General features: G+C 35.7%; 1 non-coding gene across 1 annotated transcript; it reads left to right on the top strand.

Annotated features, from left to right (window-relative positions):
* Window positions 1-14,510: 14,510 nt before the first annotated feature.
* On the top strand, window positions 14,511-14,618 carry LOC130937792 (small nucleolar RNA R71). The gene has a single exon (XR_009068991.1). It is a non-coding gene; the product is annotated as a small nucleolar RNA R71 (small nucleolar RNA).
* Window positions 14,619-19,291: the final 4,673 nt, after the last annotated feature.

Genomic DNA, 19,291 nt, shown 5'->3' on the forward strand with positions numbered 1-19,291 from the left:
TTTTAGGTTAATTTTGGAAACGGGTTATTTATTGAGAATGATTTGCTATTTTGGAAATGATTCAAAAAGTGTTTGAGGAATGGTTTAGTTTGAAATTGTTTGAGAAGACCGAGAATTCTTAACTATTGATTGATGCTGTTGGTTGAAGTTGGTTTAAATTGCGATTTATAGGACTGGTTGATTGAATTCTGGATTTGCAATTTACTTGGATTGAGTGTTGTTGTGATAATGGTTAATGGAAGTGATTTGATTGATTAACAGGCGTTTGGTTTGGTTTGGTTGGGACCCAAAAAGGGTGGTAGTGTCCTAGTTTTAGAGGAGATACTACCGAAATTTTATAAAATTGGAAGTTTTATTTGAAGTAATTAATTAAAAAGATTTATTTTTAAACACTATATGTTTTAAGATTGATTTATTTATCAAAGAAAGAATTATGTTTTGAATTGGGATTGTTAATGGACGGAATTGAAAGAAGGATGATGAGGATTTTCTTTAAAATATGGTTTTGAATAAATTTGGAAATGAGATTTGGATTGATGAATGATTATGATGTTAAGAATGTTGAGAATGTTGAGATATGATCTTTGAATTATTTATATGACTTATGAATTTGAATTATCTGAGAAACGAGGTTCCCTGGATAAAGTACCATGGCTTACCACCACGTGTACCAGGTTGAAAACTCGATACTCTGTTGACCCTACGACGTAAGTGTGACCGGGCACTATATAAATTCCCATGAATGTAACCCTCGATTGAGCGATATTGATTATTTGAGAAAAAGCTATGCATAAACTCTTAGGAATGCATATCGGGGGACAGTCTAAGTTCAATTCAGACTTGTCGGGTTGACTGGATAACTGACAGATGAGCCTCATCAGTCATAGGACAAGCATGCATCATATGCATTTGTATATTTTGTTTGGGTTTGAACTTATTTTGGTTTGCCTAATTGCTAAACTGTTTTTAACTGCTACTTGAACTATTTGCTGTAATTGCTACCTAAACCTGTGCTTTTCTTGTCTGTCTTGCCTGTGTTTGTCTTGGCATGCTATATTTGAGAATGAACTTTGGTGCTGAATTAATGATTGTATTGTTTGGTTACGTGGTTGATTTCTGATCGAGATTTTCTTATAAGAAAGGAAAGGTTTCTGATTTCTGAAAGATTAAACATTGTTTCTTTAAAAAGGTTTTGAACGATTACCTGTTGGTTTTTAAAAGATTCATAAGGCAATGATAATCACTAAGCTTGAAAATAATTTTCTTATTAAATATCTTCTTATGACAACTTTGAAACTTTGTGGTGAGACCTTGTAGTTAGGTTCTCACCCCCTACAGCTTTCCCTTTTCAGGAACCAGATGAAGCATTATGAACGAAGAGTTATAATGCGTTTGGTTTATATGTTGTTGTATTAATTAGATTATTTTCTTCCCTTATCTTTGTTATTACAAGTTTGTAAGAGGGATATGAGTTGTGTGTTATATATATATATATATATATATATATATATATATATATATATATTATGAGATATTATGTAAGAAGTCTTGTATATGAATCTATGCCTTCTTGTATTTTTCTTAAAATAAAGTATTTATTTCCGATTTTCAAAGAAATCAGCGATACGGTGTCGAGTCACATGCTCCTATTTTAATATTTAGTATATAAAGTAGTCGTAATACTTCTTACTATCAGAGTGGCGCAGCCGGAAGCGTGACATTCTGGTAGTGAGAGTATTACATTAATGGTCTTTATTATAATTACATTACAAGTAGCATTTAATGAATAATACATAATTATACTAATTTAGAAAAATATTTTTATTATAATTATATTAAATCAATATTTAATACATTATTAAACTAATTATCAGTCAAATTTTTTTTAATCATTTTAATTATATTGATACAATTCTAATTCTCATTCATCATGCAATAATTTTGTTAGTGGCAAGTTAGTTACGTTAATGGTGACCCATTAATATTGATATCAATTGATAATAATAATAATAATAGATATCAATAATTAAATACTAAAATAATTGCCAGACATTGTCTACCTAAGTTCAATTAGTTAAAAAATTTAATTTTAGTTGCTATATTTTATTTTTTACATAATTATGTTAATTAATTATGTAAAATTATTGTAAACAAATAATAAAATAATTAATAATTAGATGCGATTGAATAAATTAACAATAATATTTATTCAAAGTTTTACACGTCCAATAATATTTTTAGTTATGTTTAAATTTTAATAATAATAATTTTAACTTACTTATTTTATATAATGAATATATTAGAGATTATATCATTTTTTATAGAATATAAAATTTTTACTCTATATTATTTGATAATTATTTATTTATTTAGTATTATATATTTTTTTCTCTTCTTTAACTATTTAGATAATATATACATATATATATATATATATATATCCATTGAATTAATCATAAAGGTTAATAAAATATAAGGGCATAATTTTCACCTAATTGTAGCGAGTATCTCTATTAAAAATATTGCCGTGTACAATTAGTCTCTCTCTCTCTCTCTCTCTCTCTATATATATATATATATATATATTGAGTAATAAAGATATTTTATAATTATTTATTATTTAGAGGATTCATAATTCAGACATAGTTCCTTTTCTATTTTTTATATTTCATATCTAATGGCTACTGACTAGAATTCTATCAATAGTATTACCTATGGTAGATTATGTGATAAAAAAGTTTTAAAAATAAAGGCAAAAATTATAAGATTATGGAAAATCTCATCCAAATTTGACAAAAGTAAGACGATTTACACAGAAATGGTTCTAAAGGATGACAAGGTTAGTTAATTATTTTTCATGATTCTTTCAAGTGATGCTAAGTCGAGTTTATAAATATTTTTAATAACTTTATAAGTGCTAATAGCTTTTATATTTAATTTGTTTTACAATGTGATAAAATTCATTGTTCAATCAAGAGTTATTTGGCAAAGATGTTTGAGAATAAACTGATCGAGTAGAGGGTTTATGTCTTCTTAAATTTTGTGATTAAGGAATTAAGCGAAATTTATCTTCCAACTGTACACGTGTGTAGAATAACTTTTAAGAAGGAGTCATGTATATATAGTAAATACAGTTGATGATCGTAAATTTTTTTACAATTATTTTAATTTTTTTGCTCATACTGGTATATTGAAAGAAACAAATGAACAATCTACCTTATTTGGTACGTAATTAATTTGTATTAACTTATACAAAATTATTTTTTATTTTAATTTTTGCCAAAAAATTATTTAATAACATCATTTTATCGATAACATAAATTTTAACGTTTAATTTATGCAAATTTTAAAATTGTGTTGTGACTTTATTTAAAGGTATAAAATTTTATTATTATATTATTAGTTTTATCTTAGTATAAAATAAATTGTTAAAATTTCTTTAATTTATAAGTAATTTATCATATTATTCATTTATTTGTTCTTGATTTGATACTTTTAATTCAATTTTTTTTCAATTTGGTATTATTGGACTCGTGATCGGAAAAGGAGAGCTTATATCATGGTCAAAAATAGAGAGAAGTGGTCATTCTTTTTCATGATTCTTTCAAGTGATGCTAGGTCTGGTTTATAAATATTTTTAATAGCTTTATAAGTGCTAATAGCTTTCATATTTAATTTATTTTACAATGTGATACAATTCATTGTTCAATCAAAAGTTATTCGGCAACGATGTTTGAGAATGAACTGATCGAGGGGAGGGTCTATGTCTTCTAAAATTTTGTGATTGGGAAATCAAGCAGAATTTATTTTCCAACTGCACACGTGTATAGAATAACTTTTAAGAAGGAGTCACGTATAGTAAATACAGTCGATAATCGTAAATTTTTTTACAATCATTTCAATTTTCTTGCTCATGCTGATATATTGAAACAAATAAATGAACAGTCTAATTTATTTGGTACGTAGCTAATTTATATTAACCTACACAAAATTATTTTTTTATTTTAATTTTTGTCAAGAAATTATGTAATAGAATTATTTTATCGATAACATAAATTTTAACATTTAATTTATGCAGATGTTTAAAATTGTATTTAACTTTTTTTTAAAGGTATATCCTTTTATTAATATGTTAATTGATAAAATCTCTTTAAGTTATAAGTAATTTATTATATTATTTATTTATTTGTTCTAAATTTGATACTTTTAATTTAGTTTTTTTAATTAGATGTTATTAGACTCTTGACTGAAAAAAGAGAGCTTATATCATGGTAAAAAAGAGGAAGAAGTGGTCATTACATTGTGGTTAATTTTCATGATTTACAGTATGTGAAATTTTAATATTTCACAACGAGATTTTGTTTTGTAGCAATTATCTATTCATATGTAAAATCTTTTATCTTTTTCATGATATATTACTATTTATTTTTCTTAATTCCCGCTTTTATTTAGAAACGAGGAAAAAATAAGGTGTACATTGTGGGATTAATTTACAACCCAATTACTCAATTATCTACGTGATCACTAAGCAACCAAATACATACTTATTCTCTAATTTGCAAAACTTAACAAATGCATTGGTAAGCATATTGGTTTAACTTTTTATTCAATATATTTGTTTATGTTATATCTATAATCATATTATATCTATTGTTACGTATATATCTTTTTAAAAAATACTCTTAGTATTAATACATGGTGTATTAAATAAATATTTTAAAATTAACTATAATATATAATAAAAATAAACATTAAACTAAATAGATATTACAAACATAAACACAGGCACAAGCTATTTAATTCAGTTCTAAACACAATTACAACAAAAAACTTCCTAACCCATCCATTTAACTACCTCACTTACTTTCATAAATCTACCTAACAATTCCCCTCTTCTCCTGACCAAGATCATGACATTAATCATAATTGGAATTTAACTACTATCTGTTACAACTAAACTCACATACGTGAACAAATTTAGCGGCCACTCAACGACATAAAGAACAAACCCATCGCGCTGTCACGTGTTCGCTGTCGCCACCCACCCGTCGCGCCGTCACATGTTCGCCATTAGTAGAGTAAATTAATAAAAACAATTAATAACTACATTAAAGTTTATACACTTAACACGGAATTAAAAAAACGAACAACGTATGACATATTATTTTTTATTAATCAAATTATTATAATTTAAATTAATTTTAACAAAATAATTTAAATTTATAATTATAATTTTATAATGTATATGGCATGGATTATTATTACATTTGTCTATAATTAAATGAGAGTAGTATTTTAAAGATTGGGAACGAAGATAACTATTACACGAAAATGCACGGGTTCGTTAAGTTTTTCATCACCAAAATGAAAAATTAACGCTCATGAAGTAATATTCAGGAAACACTAAGGTGTTAGTGAATTTTGATTTTAGGAAGAAAAATGTTACATGAAAATATAAAGTGAAATCCTTTTCTCTTACTTTCGAAGTTCTTTGATTTTCTATTACTGTCTTCTTCTTTTTTATTATGAGAATAATATTTTTATTTTCTGTATTTTCTTCTTTCGATTCCTATAAGTTTGTACCATTTTTTGTGTTATTTCAATTTTGTTATTCTGTTTGTACGGTATTTTTATCTTTGTTTCCTTTGCCTCGTGAATATTTTAGTTATTTATGTATAATTTCGTTATTCTCAAATTATATTTGTTTATATTTTTTTGTAAGTTCTATATTCTATCAAAAGTCTTTATCAAAAGTGAGATTTATTTAAAAAAAGTTAAAATAAGACATATGTTTTAAACTTTGTGTTAGATTTCAATATAAAATATTCTTGGAGATATTGATAGTAGAAAATATATTTTTTTAATATTTATTTTGCGGTTGATTTTTTTTATATGAAAATGATTATAGGTGAATTCTATCATACCCTCTCTAAAATAAAGGGTAAATTACCCCTTCTGATATATATATTGAAAGTGATTCACCAGATGAGTTTTATAAAGTGGAAGATATCTTTACGAATGCAATTGATGTACTTGAAGGTAGAGGAGAGTTTATGGTCCGTGATGATAGAAGTCATAAAGACATTTAAAAAGATTTTTCAAATCCTCAAGTCATAAACACAATTAAAGGCATTATTGTTGATGATGTCAAATACAAGTTTCAAGGGATGGTAGATTCGGATCCTCATGATATTAAAGACATTGTTGTCGATGAAGTGGAGATCAAGTCGAATTCAATTGCAAACAATAGAATTTGCAAGATGAGGTGACAATTATGCACAAGAATTTAATCACTTTCATGGGACAAAAGTTTTGTGGATAGTGAACTCCGAGGATGTTATCACCATACAAAAGAAGGTGGAGGAGGCACAGTGGGTGTACGTTGAGGTTGGGAAGGAGTGGCGCCTATGTAGCAGAGATTCTCCGTACCTCGGTAGCACAAATGTTGCCACGTGTAACGAGCTGAATACGTACTTGCACCTTGTTGATGGGTTTGTGAGTTCATCGCAAAGAGATTTCTTCGGCGGTGACAGCCACCACCACCACCATAGACTGGCAGTACTAAACTAAATTTAAATAATCACAAAAGAGAGAAAAAAAAGTAGAAAACATATACCTAATTATTATGGTTAACATTCAACTTAACTATAATATAATCACTATATATATCACAGGAGATAATTTACCCTTTATTTTAGAGAGTGTATGGTAGCATTCACCATGATTATAGTGTAATGCATTGAAATGAACGTGTATCAAGTATTTGCACTGCTATGGGTGACAGTCAAAATGCAACTTACGTTTTGCTTTGTTCACATTTTTTTATTTTTTTTTTATTTATGCCAAACGCAAGTTGCGTTTTATGACATACAGCTCTTTGAAAATCTTTTTATTTTTACATGAGTCCCAAAACGTAGGTTGCGTTTATGAGATGGAAATTTTGATTTTTTTTTGAAACCATAAAACATAGGTTGCATTTTGATGGGTCAGAGAACTTTTTAGAAAGCTGTAAAATGAAGCTTGCGTTTTGTATGGAAAAAAATATTTTGATGGAGAGCTTTGCCTATAAATACGAAACGCAACTCATTTCATTTTGTACCTCACTTCTACTCCCTCACTTGTGCTCCCATTTTTCTTTCTTTCATATATTTCATACTTGTGAGTTTTTTTTGGCAATTTGTTGTGTCAAAAAAAGTCGGGTTAGGTGAAGTTGAGATTATGGAAGGTATTGCAAATTTGCGAGTATATTATAACGGTGAGATTATACCAAATACACACGAAGGAGTGACTTTTGTTTTTAAATGTTCGTTTTTATTTGCTATTCCATGGACCATGAGTTTTGTAGAGTTGCAAAATGGGTTTTGTGAGAATATACAAAGTCACATTTTGAAAAGGGTGAGCAACATTTTGTACAGAAATCTTGTACAAGTATATGGTGGGCTAATACAGTTTCAATTAATGTCCATCACTGACGACGCATCTATGCAGTAGATGTTCTATATTTATCAACAAATCCAATTTCACGTGTCCATGATAGAGTTGTACGTTGAGTTTGAACAGCATACGGGGATGGATACAGTTAGCGAGGAGGTCAATGTTGATGAGCTCGGGGATATAGATTGGGAAGAAGATAACAACGACAGTGAAGAGGAGTTTGAAGCCAACTATGAAGTCGATGACAAAAGCGATGAAGGAGACCTGGTAGAATATCTGGCGGTACAAATGAAGCACATGCGATTGTAAGTCAGCACCCTTTTGGTGTTCCGTCTTTTATGCGGACTCTGAATCTCGAAACCATGTTTGCCCCAAAATTTTTTGAGTATGCGAATATGGGTATGTTATGTTATGGTTATTAATTAAAGTTAACACTACAATTTATTTTATTTGCCTTGTTCGACTAACGATGGTTCACATGTCGTAGGTGAAGGCAATGTTGCGGCGGAAGGTGATAAGTTTAGTGTCGGAATGAAATTTGGTTCTAGCGAGTCAGTGATATCTGTAATCAAAAGCTACACTATCTCTAGAGGAGTTGATTACACTGTGTATGAGTCTGACCCACAGACATTCTATGCAAAATTCAAGGTTATGGTGCAGGGTGCGATTGGCTTATCCGAATTAGTTTGATTCGAAAGAAAGGTTGTTGGGAGATTAGGAGATACAATGGCAAACACATGTGCATGGTGCGCGAAATTGTGAACAATACTTTTCACAACTCTCATAATCCCCGGTCATGAACTCCAAAAACTTGGTAGTTCAATTCCATGGCATTACACAACTTCGCACAACTAACCAGCAAGTGCACTGGGTCGTCCAAGTAATACCTTACGTGAGTAAGGGTCGATCCCACGGAGATTGTTAGTATGAAGCAAGCTATGGTCACCTTGTAAATCTCAGTCAGGCAGACTCAAATGAATATGATGATGAACGAAAATAACATAAAAGATAAAGATAGAGATACTTATGTAATTCATTGGTAGGAACTTCAGATAAGCGCATGAAGATGCCTTCCCTTCCGTCTCTCTGCTTTCCTACAGTCTTCATCCAATCCTTCTTACTCCTTTCCATGGCAAGCTTATGCAAGGGTTTCACCGTTGTCAGTGGCTACCTCCCATCCTCTCATTGGAAATGTTCAACGCACCCTGTCACGGCACGGCTATCCATCTGTCGGTTCTCAATCAGGCCGGAATAGAATCCAGTGATTCTTTTGCGTCTGTCACTAACGCCCCGCCTTCAGGAGTTTGAAGCACGTCACAGTCATTCAATCATTGAATCCTACTCAGAATACCACAGACAAGGTTAGACCTTCCGGATTCTCTTGAATGCCGCCATCAGTTCTCACCTATACCACGAAGACTCTGATCTCACGGAATGGCTGGCTCGTTTGTCAGGCGAGCACTCGGTTGTCAGGCGATCAACCATGCATCGTGTTATCAGGAATCCAAGAGATATTCACTAGAGCTTTAATTGCTTGTAGAACAAGAATGGTTGTCAATCACCTTGTTCATGAGTGAGAATGATGATGAGTGTCACGGATCATCACCTTCATCAAGTTGAAGAACAAGTGATATCTTGGACAAAGAACAAGCGGAATTGAATAGAAGAACAATAGTAATTGCATTAATACTCGAGGTACAGCAGAGCTCCACACCTTAATCTATGGTGTGTAGAAACTCCACCGTTGAAAATACATAAGCATAAGGTCTAGGCATGGCCGAATGGCCAGCCTCCCAATGATCTAAGATAGCATAAAACGAAGATAGCTACCAAAGTCTCTAGATACAATAGTAAAAGGTCCTACTTATAGATAACTAGTAGCCTAAGGTGTACAAAGATGAGTAAATGACATAAAAATCCACTTCCGGGCCCACTTGGTGTGTGCTTGGGCTGAGCAATGAAGCAATTTCGTGTAGAGACTCTTCTTGGAGTTAAACGCCAGCTTTTATGCCAGTTTGGGCGTTTAACTCCCATTTGGGTGCCAGTTCCAGCGTTTAACGCTGGGATTTCTTGAGGTGACTTTGAACGCCGGTTTGGGCCATCAAATCTTGGACAAAGTATGGACTATCATATATTGCTGGAAATCCCAGGATGTCTACTTTCCAACGCCGTTGAGAGCGCGCCAATTGGGCTTCTGTAGCTCCAGAAAATCCACTTCGAGTGTAGGGAGGTCAGAATCCAACAGCATCTGCAGTTCTTTTCAGTCTCTGAATCAGATTTTTGCTCAGGTCCCTCAATTTCAGCCAGAAAATACCTGAAATCACAGAAAAACACACAAACTCATAGTAAAGTCTAGAAAAGTGAATTTTAACTAAAAACTAATAAAAATATACTAAAAACTAACTAGATCATACTAAAAACATACTAAAAATAATGCCAAAAAGCGTATAAATTATCTGCTCATCACAACACCAAACTTAAATTGTTGCTTGTCCTCAAGCAACTGAAAATCAAATAAGATAAAAAGAAGAGAATATGCAATGAATTCCAAAAACATCTATGAAGATCAGTATTAATTAGATGAGCGGGGCTTTTAGCTTTTTGCCTCTGAACAGTTTTGGCATCTCAGTCTATCCTTTGAAATTCAGAATGGTTGGCTTCTTTAGGAACTCAGAATCCAGATAGTGTTATTGATTCTCCTAGTTAAGTATGATGATTCTTGAACACAGCTACTTTATGAGTCTTGGCTGTGGCCCAAAGCACTCTGTCTTCCAGTATTACCACCGGATACATACATGCCACAGACACATAATTGGGTGAACCTTTTCAGATTGTGACTCAGCTTTGCTAAAGTCCCCAATTAGAGGTGTCCAGGGTTCTTAAGCACACTCTTTTTGCCTTGGATCACAACTTTATTCTTTCTTTTTCTCTTTCCCCTTTTTTTTCTTTCGGGTTTTTTTTTGCTTGCTTTCTCTTTTTTTTTTGTATTCACTGCTTTTTCTTGCTTCAAGAATCATTTTTATGATTTTTCAGATCCTCAGTAACATGTCTCCTTTTTCATCATTCTTTCAAGAGCTAACCTTCATGAACCACAAATTCAAGATACATATGCACTGTTTAAGCATACATTCAGAGAACAAGAGTATTGCCACCACATCAAATTAATTAAACTATTATAAAATTCAGAATTCATGCAATTCTTTCCTTTTCAATTAAGCACGTTTTTATTCAAGAAAGGTGATGGATTCATAGGATATTCATAACTTTAAGGCATAGACACTAAGACACTAATGATCACAAGACACAAACATGGATAAACATAAGCATAAAATTCGAAAAACAGAAGAATAAAGAACAAGGAAATCAAAGAACGGGTCCACCTTAGTGATGGCGGCTCTTTCTTCCTCTTGAAGATCCTATGGAGTGCTTGAGCTCCTCAATGTCTCTTCCTTGTCTTTGTTGCTCCTCCCTCATGATTCTTTGGTCTTCTCTAATTTCATGAAGGATGATGGAGTGTTCTTGATGCTCCACCCTTAGTTGTCCCATGTTGGAACTCAGTTCTCCTAGGGAGGTGTTTAGTTGCTCCCAATAGTTTTGTGGAGGAAAGTGCATCCCTTGAGGAATCTCAGGGATCTCATGATGAGTGGGGTCTCTTGTGTACTCCATCCTTTTCTTGGTAATGGGCTTGTCCTCATCAATAGGGGTATCTCCTTCTATGTCAACTCCAACTGAATAACAGAGGTGACAAATGAGATGAGGAAAGGCTAGCCTTGCCAAGGTGGAAGACTTGTCCGCCACTTTATAGAGTTCTTGGGCTATAACCTCATGAACTTCCACTTCTTCTCCAATCATGATGCTATGAATCATGATGGCCCGGTCTAGAGTAACTTCGGACCGGTTGCTAGTGGGAATGATTGAGCGTTGGATGAACTCCAACCATCCTCTAGCCATGGGTTTGAGGTCATGCCTTCTCAATTGAACCGGCTTGCCTCTTGAATCTCTCTTCCATTGTGCGCCCTCTTCACATATGACTGTGAGGACTTGGTCCAACCTTTGATCAAAGTTGACCCTTCTTGTGTAAGGATGTTCATCTCCTTGCATCATAGGCAAGTTGAATGCTAACCTTACATTTTCCGGACTAAAATCCAAGTATTTCCCCCGAACCATAGTAAGATAATTCTTTGGATTCGGGTTCATACTTTGATCATGGTTCTTTGTGATCCATGCATTGGCATAGAACTCTTGAACCATCAAGATTCCGACTTGTTGAATGGGGTTGGTAAGTACTTTCCAACCTCTTCTTCGGATCTCATGGCGGATCTCCGAATATTCACCCTTTTAGAGTGAAAAGGGGACCTCGGAGATCACCTTCTTCAAGGCCACAACTTCATAGAAGTGGTCTTGATGCACCCTTGAGATGAATCTCTCTATCTCCCATGACTCGGAGGTGGAAGCTTTTGCCTTCCCTTTCCTCTTTTTAGAGGTTTCTCCGGCCTTGGATGCCATAAATGGTTATGGAAAACGAAAAAGCAACGCTTTTACCACACCAAACTTAAAAGGTTTGCTCGTCCTCGAGCAAAAGAAGAAAGAAGAGAGTAGAAGAAGAAGAAATGAGGGAGAGGGGAAGGCTTTGTATTCGGCCAAAGAAGGGGAAAAGTGGTGTTTAGGTTGTGTGAAAATGAAGGAGTGAAGAAGGGTATTTATAGGGGAGAGGGGAGATGGTGTTCGGCCATTATGGGTGGGTTTTGGGAGGGAAAGTGGTTTGAATTTGAAGGGTGAGGTTGGTGGGGTTTTATGAAGGATGGATGTGAGTGGTGAAGAGAAAGATGGGATTTGATAGGTGAAGGGTTTTTGGGGAAGAGGTATTGAGGTGATTGGTGAATGGGGGAAGAAGAGAGAGGGTGGTGGTGGGGTAGGTGGGGGTCCTGTGGGGTCCACAGATCCTGTGGTGTCAAGGAAAAGTCATCCCTGCACCAAATGTTGCTCAAAATCACATTTTGAGCCATTTCTGGCGTTAAACGCCGGGCTGGTGCCCATTCCTGGCGTTTAACGCCAGGTTCTTGCCCTTTTCTGGCGTTTAACGCCAGTCTGGTGCCCCTTTCTGGCGTTAAACGCCCAAAATGGTGCCAGACTGGGCGTTAAACGCCCAACTGCTAGCCTCACTGGCGTTTAAACGCCAGTGAATTCTTCCTCCAGGGTGTGCTGTTTTTCTTCCTGTTTTTCATTCTGTTTTTGCTTTTTCAATGGATTTTGAGACTTCTTATGATCATCAACCTACAAAAAAACATAAAATAACAAAAGAAAATATAAAAAATATAATCATTGGGTTGCCTCCCAACAAGTGCTTCTTTAATGTCAGTAGCTTGACAGATGGCTCTCATGGAGCCTCACAAATGATCAGAGCAATGTGGGAACCTCCCAACACCAAACTTAGAGTTTGAATGTGGGGGTTCAACACCAAACTTAGAGTTTGGTTGTGGCCTCCCAACACCAAACTTAGAGTTTGACTGTGGGGGCTCTGTTTGTCTCTGATTTGAGAGAAGCTCTTCATGCTTCTTCTCCATGGTGACAGAGGGATATCCTTGAGCCTTAAACACCAAGGATTTTTCATTCACTTGAATGATCAGTTCACCTCTATCAACATCAATCACAGCCTTTGCTGTGGCTAGGAAGGGTCTGCCAAGGATGATGGATTCATCCATGCACTTCCCAGTCTCTAGGACTATGAAATCAGTAGGGATGTAATGGTCTTCAACTTTTACCAAAACATTCTCTACAAGTCCATGAGCTTGTTTTCTTGAGTTTTCTGCCATCTCCAATGAGATTCTTGCAGTTTGTACCTCAAAGATCCCTAGCTTCTTCATTACAGAGAGAGGCATGAGGTTCACACTTGACCCTAAGTCACACAGGGCCTTCTTGAAGGTCATGGTGCCTATGGTACAAGGTATGGAAAACTTCCCAGGATCTTGTCTCTTTTGAGGTAATTTCTGCCGAGACAAGTCATCCAGTTCTTTGGTGAGCAAGGGAGGTTCATCTTCCCAAGTCTCATTTCCAAATAACTTGTCATTTAGCTTCATGATTGCTCCAAGATATTTAGCAACTTGCTCTTCAGTGACATACTCATCCTCTTCAGAGGAAGAATACTCATCAGAGCTCATGAAAGGCAGAAGTAAGTCCAATGGAATCTCTATGGTCTCATTTTGAGCCTCAGATTCCCATGGTTCCTCATTGGGGAACTCAGAGGAGGTTGGTGCACGCCCATTGAGGTCTTCCTCAGTGGCGTCCACCTCCTCTCTTTCCTCTCCATATTCGGCCATGGTTATGGTTTTGCACTCTCCTTTTGGATTTTCTTCTGTATTACTTGGGAGAGTACTAGGAGGGAGTTTAGTAACTTTCTTGCTCAGCTGACCCACTTGTCCTTCCAACTTTCTGATGGAGGGCCTCGTTTCATTCATGAAACTTTGAGTAGTTTTGATTAGATCAGAGACCATTGTTGCTAAGTCAGAGGTATTCTACTTAGAACTCTCTGTCTGTTGCTGAGAAGATGATGGAAAAGGCTTGTTATTGCTAAACCTGTTTCTTCCACCATTATTGTTGTTGAAACCTTGTTGAGGTCTCTCTTGATTCTTCCATGAGAAATTTGGGTGATTTCTCCATGAAGAATTGTAGGTGTTTCCATAGGGTTCTCCTAGGTAATTCACCTCTTCCATTGAAGGGTTCTCAGGATCATAAGCTTCTTCCTCAGATGAAGCTTCCTTAGTACTGCCAGGTGCATTTTGCATTCCAGACAGACTTTGAGAAATCAAATTGACTTGTTGAGTCAATATCTTGTTCTGAGCCAGTATGGCATTCAGAGTGTCAATCTCAAGAACTCCTTTCTTCTGACTAGTCCCATTGTTCACAGGATTCCTTTCAGAAGTGTACATGAATTGGTTATTTGCAACCATTTCAATCAGCTCTTGAGCTTCTGTAGGCGTCTTCTTCAGATGAAGAGATCCTCCAGCAGAGCTATCCAAAGACATCTTGGATAGTTCAGAGAGACCATCATAGAAGATACCTATGATGCTCCATTCAGAAAGCATGTCTGAGGGACATTTTCTGATTAATTGTTTGTATCTTTCCCAAGCTTCATAGAGGGATTCTCCATCCTTCTGTCTGAAGGTTTGGACTTCCACTCTAAGCTTACTCCATTTTTGAGGTGGAAAGAACTTTGCCAAGAAGGCATTGACTAGCTTTTCCCAAGAGTCCAGGCTATCTTTAGGTTGTGAGTCCAACCATATTCTAGCTCTGTCTCTTACAGCAAAAGGGAATAGCATCAGTCTGTAGACCTCAGGGTCAACCCCATTAGTCTTGACTGTGTCACAGATTTGCAAGAACTCAGCTAAAAACTGATGAGGATCTTCCATTGGAAGTCCATGGAATTCGCAATTCTGTTGCATTAGAGAAACTAATTGAGGCTTAAGCTCAAAGTTGTTTGCTCTAATGGCAGGGATAGAGATGCTTCTCCCATAGAAGTTGGGAGTAGGTGCAGTAAAGTCACCCAGCACCTTCCTTGCATTGTTGGCATTGTTGTTGTTTTCGGCTGCCATGTGTTCTTCTTCTTTGAAGAATTCGGTCAGGTCCTCTAAAGAGAGTTGTGCTTTGGCTTCTCTTAGCTTTCTCTTCAAGGTCCTTTCAGGTTCAGGGTCAGCTTCAACAAGAATGCCTTTGTCTCTGCTTCTGCTCATATGAAAGAGAAGAGAACAAGAAGATGTGGAATCCTCTATGTCACAGTATAGAGATTCCTTAAGGTGTCAGAGGAAACGAAAAATAGAAGAAAGAAGGTAGAAGAATTCGAACTTGATGAGATAGAGTTCGAATTGTGCATTGAGGAGGAGTGGTACTCCATAACTAGAAGGATGTGAGAAGAGGGGAAGAGCTTTTTCGAAAATTAAGTTAAAAAGATTTTTTTTTTAAATTTTGAAAAACTTTAATTGATTTTCGAAAATAAGAGTGGGGAAGAAATCAAGTGATTTTTGAAAAAGATTTTGAAATTAGAAGTCAAAAAGATTTGATTGAAAACTATTTTGAAAAAGATGAGGTTAAGAAGATATGATTGGTTTTAAAAAAATGTGTGATTGAGAAGATATGATTTGAAAATAATTTTAAAAAGATTTGATTTTAAAAATTAATAACTTGGCTATCAAGAAAAGATATGATTCAAACATTAAACCTTTCTCAACAGAAAAGGCAACATACTTGAAATGTTCAATCAAATCATTAATTGTTAGCAAGTATCTTTGAAAAAGGAAAGAAATTGATTTTGAAAACATTTGATTGAAAAGATATGATTTGAAAAAGATTTGATTTTGAAAAACTTTGAAAACTTAAAAAAAAAATTGATTTGAAAACAAAATCCTCCCCCTTGTGCCATCCTGGCGTTAAACGCCCAGAATGGTGCACATTCTAGCGTTTAACGCCCAAAATGCACCCTTTTTGGGCGTTAAACGCCCAACCAGGTACCCTGGCTGGCGTTTAAACGCCAGTCTGTCCTTCTTCACTGGGCGTTTTGAACGCCCAGCTTTTTCTGTGCAATTCCTCTGCTGTATGTTCTGAATCTTCAATTCTCTGTATCATTGACTTGAAAAGACACAAATCAAAAATATTTTTGGATTTTTAATAATCAAAATGCAACAAGAATGAAATAACAATGCATGCAAGACACCAAACTTAGCAGTTTGTATACTACTGACACTAATGAGAATGCATATGAGACACACAAAACACTCAAGTCAATTGAATTCAAAGATTAGAGCACGGAAATCATCAAGAACATCTTGAAGATCACTAAGACACATGAATGAATGCATGCAATTGACACCAAACTTGAGATGAGACACTAAACTCAAACAAGAAACATAACATATTTTTGGTTTTTATGATTTTTATGATTTTTTTTTGTGTTTTTCGAAAATTAAGTGGAAAAAGATATCAAAATTCTTAATGAGAATTCCAGAAATCAGTGCAATGCCAGTCTAAGACTCCGGTCCAGGAATTAGACATGGCTTCACAGCCAGCCAAGCTTTCAAAGAAAGCTTCGGTCCAAAACACTAGACATGGCCAAAGGCCAGCCAAGCCTTAGCAAATCACTGCTCCAAAAGCAAGATTGATGAAAATCAACAAGCTCTTGTGATGATAAGTTGAAACCTCGGTCCAATGAGATTAGACATGGCTTCTCAGCCAGCCAGATTTCAAAAAATCATCATGAAACTCTAGAATTCATCTTCAAGAATTTCGAAAAAAAATACCTAATCTAAGCAACAAGATGAACCGTCAGTTGTCCAAACTGAACAATCCCCGGCAACGGCGCCAAAAACTTGGTGCGCGAAATTGTGAACAATACTTTTCACAACTCTCATAATCCCCGGTCATGAACTCCAAAAACTTGGTAGTTCAATTCCATGGCATTACACAACTTCGCACAACTAACCAGCAAGTGCACTGGGTCGTCCAAGTAATACCTTACGTGAGTAAGGGTCGATCCCACGGAGATTGTTAGTATGAAGCAAGCTATGGTCACCTTGTAAATCTCAGTCAGGCAGACTCAAATGAATATGATGATGAACGAAAATAACATAAAAGATAAAGATAGAGATACTTATGTAATTCATTGGTAGGAACTTCAGATAAGCGCATGAAGATGCCTTCCCTTCCGTCTCTCTGCTTTCCTACAGTCTTCATCCAATCCTTCTTACTCCTTTCCATGGCAAGCTTATGCAAGGGTTTCACCGTTGTCAGTGGCTACCTCCCATCCTCTCATTGGAAATGTTCAACGCACCCTGTCACGGCACGGCTATCCATCTGTCGGTTCTCAATCAGGCCGGAATAGAATCCAGTGATTCTTTTGCGTCTGTCACTAACGCCCCGCCTTCAGGAGTTTGAAGCACGTCACAGTCATTCAATCATTGAATCCTACTCAGAATACCACAGACAAGGTTAGACCTTCCGGATTCTCTTGAATGCCGCCATCAGTTCTCGCCTATACCACGAAGACTCTGATCTCACGGAATGGCTGGCTCGTTTGTCAGGCGAGCACTCGGTTGTCAGGCGATCAACCATGCATCGTGTTATCAGGAATCCAAGAGATATTCACTAGAGCTTTAATTGCTTGTAGAACAAGAATGGTTGTCAATCACCTTGTTCATGAGTGAGAATGATGATGAGTGTCACGGATCATCACCTTCATCAAGTTGAAGAACAAGTGATATCTTGGACAAAGAACAAGCGGAATTGAATAGAAGAACAATAGTAATTGCATTAATACTCGAGGTACAGCAGAGCTCCACACCTTAATCTATGGTGTGTAGAAACTCCACCGTTGAAAATACATAAGCATAAGGTCTAGGCATGGCCGAATGGCCAGCCTCCCAATGATCTAAGATAGCATAAAACGAAGATAGCTACCAAAGTCTCTAGATACAATAGTAAAAGGTCCTACTTATAGATAACTAGTAGCCTAAGGTGTACAAAGATGAGTAAATGACATAAAAATCCACTTCCGGGCCCACTTGGTGTGTGCTTGGGCTGAGCAATGAAGCAATTTCGTGTAGAGACTCTTCTTGGAGTTAAACGCCAGCTTTTATGCCAGTTTGGGCGTTTAACTCCCATTTGGGTGCCAGTTCCAGCGTTTAACGCTGGGATTTCTTGAGGTGACTTTGAACGCCGGTTTGGGCCATCAAATCTTGGGCAAAGTATGGACTATCATATATTGCTGGAAAGCCCAGAATGTCTACTTTCCAACGCCGTTGAGAGCGCGCCAATTGGGCTTCTGTAGCTCCAGAAAATCCACTTCGAGTGCAGGGAGGTCAGAATCCAACAGCATCTGCAGTTCTTTTCAGTCTCTGAATCAGATTTTTGCTCAGGTCCCTCAATTTCAGCCAGAAAATACCTGAAATCACAGAAAAACACACAAACTCATAGTAAAGTCCAGAAAAGTGAATTTTAACTAAAAACTAATAAAAATATACTAAAAACTAACTAGATCATACTAAAAACATACTAAAAATAATGCCAAAAAGCGTATAAATTATCCGCTCATCAGTGCACCATGGTGGCAATTTCACAAGATCATGCCAAGTTAGACTCAGACACAATTGTAGATGCTATTAGGTTATTGGTTGAAGCAGACCCATTGATAAAGGTGAAGTCTATTATTGCAGAAGTTCAATATAGGTTCAACTACACTATAAGTTATCGCAAGGCTTGGTTGGCAAAGCATAAATCTGTCGTAAAAATTTTTGGTGATTGGAATGTTTCTTATCAGACTCTGCCAGTATGGTTAAAAGCAATGATTGTGAAGATGCCAAGGTCTCGTGTTCAAATAAAAATGCTCCCCGTTTACCGTGAAAGTGAGAAGATTCAAGGTGTAAGAGTTCTCCATCGCGTTTTTTAGAGCTTCTATCTGTGTATTGTAGTATTTAGACACTGCAAGCCATTGGTGCAAGTTGATGGCACACACCTGTACGGAAAGTATAAAGGTACACTTTTAGTTGTGGTTGCAAAAGATGGGAACCAAAACATTGTGCCTATTGTATTTGCGATAATTGAAGGTGAGACGACAGACGCATGAAAGTTTTTCCTAACCAATTTGCGGAGATATGTTGTAACCATTGATAGCATGACATTATTTCTGACCGCCATAACTCCATCGACGCAGCAATAGCTCGCAGTAACGGTGCATGGTTACCACCAATAGCGTGACACATGTTCTGCATCAGGCACATCGGGTCTAACTTCTTAAGGAGGTTCAAGCCTCCATATTTGCATAAACTCATTGTTAACACAGGTATTTGAATTCCCTGTTATGGTCCTTTTCATA

Source organism: Arachis stenosperma, chromosome 6 (genome assembly GCF_014773155.1).
Source record: "Arachis stenosperma cultivar V10309 chromosome 6, arast.V10309.gnm1.PFL2, whole genome shotgun sequence".
NCBI classification, from domain to species: Eukaryota; Viridiplantae; Streptophyta; class Magnoliopsida; order Fabales; family Fabaceae; genus Arachis; species Arachis stenosperma.